This window comes from Aplysia californica, unplaced genomic scaffold (assembly GCF_000002075.1).
Source record: "Aplysia californica isolate F4 #8 unplaced genomic scaffold, AplCal3.0 scaffold00021, whole genome shotgun sequence".
Taxonomy (NCBI): domain Eukaryota; kingdom Metazoa; phylum Mollusca; class Gastropoda; order Aplysiida; family Aplysiidae; genus Aplysia; species Aplysia californica.
Window position 1 is genome coordinate 1,986,436 of NW_004797291.1, and position 2,220 is coordinate 1,988,655.

Below are 2,220 nucleotides of genomic sequence, written 5' to 3' on the forward strand. Positions count from 1 at the left end.
TCTGTCTGTCTCTCTCTCTCTCTCTCTCTCTGTCTCTCTCTCTCTCTCTTTCTCTCTCACATGCACACACACAAACACACACACACACACACACACACACACACACACACACACACACACACACACACACAGCGCGTGATCAGAGGGCACTATTTTCCATTTCTCGGAGACATAAATGCTACCCCAAATGCAACCTCTATATCTACCCCCGATGTTGCGCAATATGCCAAGCAGTGCAAAAAGTGGGTGTTCAACTTTACTTTTACCAACAATTTGACATTATACATGTACCTCCCTTTGATCCATGATTATCGAATCCCCCCCCCCTTTCCACTTCCAAATCAGCACTTGAGATGCATCACTCTCAAGTAGAACAGTTTGTGACATAGCTTTCCCGAGCGCCGAGCACAATGACGATAATGATGATGATGAGGATGATGATGATGATGATGATGATGATGATGATGATGATGATGATGATGATGATAATAAATTAATAATGATAATAAAAAATCACAATAATGATAGATTTTAACACTAATAATAGCGATAATTATAATAATAATAGTAATAATAATTGAGAATGAGAATGTTTATAATAGTTCAAGATCTCCGCCACAACAGTTGACGTTATTACCATGTAAAACAATAGTGACTTACAGTACTGATGACAAACAACAACAACAAACAAACAAACAAACAAACAGTCAAACAAACCAAAAAAAACCAGCAACAAAAAACCGTACCCTCCACCCAACCAAAAAACCCCACAAAAAACAAACCTTCGACCTATCACACACACTGTGCTGATGTATTTTCCACGTACAGCATAAGCTCTTCGAAAAAAGTGACTAGATTCTATCTTTTTAAAACATCTGGCCCATTAAAAATAGATAATACCCCCCCCCCTCCCCTCCGCCAGAGAGTATTTAATTTTGATTAAATACTCTCTGCCTCCGCTGAGAAACTGTATACTTGTCATAGCAACAACAACCACAGGATTTATCACACTTATTTTCTCCTTTTTTTTGGTAATCCATTTTAACACCGTGGCGTCGGTGGCCTAGTGGTTAGGCTCTCGGACTCGCAACCGTAAGGTCGTGGGTTCGAATCCCGTCAAGGGTCCGACGTTGTGTCCTTGGGAAAGGCACTTTACACGAATTTTCCTCACTTCACCCAGGTGGGAATGGGTACCCGACTACAGACAGCGAAAGATCTTGTCAGTTTGTTAGTGTTTGAGCGCTTAATCGGCTGCTCGCACTGTATACTTCCTGGGAAGCTGAGAATGTTTCGGAGTGTTCTATGGTCTGCTGGGGTAATAATATAGTGTAAAGCGCATAGAGCCTGCTGCTGAGCGGGGATATGCGCTATACAAATGCTATCTATTATTATTATTATTATAAACATACACTGTACTCCCCCTTTCTCCCGTCACCCCCTCTTCACCTTCTCCTCCCTGCAGCTATGACTCAAACGGGAGAAACGTCCGACTGCAGATTCTCGGTACGTTGTTGTTGTTATTGCTGTTGTTGTTGTTGTTGGTGGTGGTGTCGTCATCCTTGTTGTTATTGTTGTTGTTGTTGTTGTTGCTGTTGTTGTTGTCTTTGTTGGTGTCGTCATCGTTGTTGTTATTGCTATTATTGTTATTGTTTTTGTTGCTGTTGTTGCTGTTGTTGTTGTTGTTGTTGTTGTTGTTGCCGTCGTCGTCGTCGTTGTTGTTATTTTGTTGTTGTAGTTATATTGTCGCTGTCGTAGTGTTTTTCCTGTTGCAGTTTGTTAAGTCGGGAGACCTCGTTTACTCTGACTTTAGATTCTATCCTCCTCCTCCTCCTCTTCCTCCTTCTCCACCTTCTTCTCTTCATTCACCTCCCACTTCAGCCCCCTCTTTCTGCATCACCTAAAGAAAAACAATATGTCTTCTTCGTACGGAGAAAAGTTCAATGAAAACAGTAGTCTTTTAAAAATGATTACATAAAAGAGAAATAAAAGATGCAGGAAAATCGCAAGAAATGCTGTCAGTATAATTCGTATAGTTTGTAAAAGCAATAATTCTACAGTTGTGTAAATCTATTTTAGCTGCGGAGCCTCAAAAACCTGTTGTTCATTTTCAGATGTCAACATGATTCAACTGCCGGTGAAGGTAAAACTATATGCATTTAAACCAATATCTATCTATCTATCTATCTATCTATCTATCTATCTATCTATCTATCTATCTAT

General features: G+C 40.1%; 1 protein-coding gene across 1 annotated transcript in view; it reads left to right on the forward strand.

Moving 5' to 3' along the window:
- The window catches only part of LOC101853903 (mucin-2-like), a gene marked incomplete at its 3' end in the record, with an annotated part of 19,557 nt that overhangs the window by 2,934 nt on the left and 14,403 nt on the right, over positions 1-2,220 (forward strand). The window lies entirely within an intron of this gene.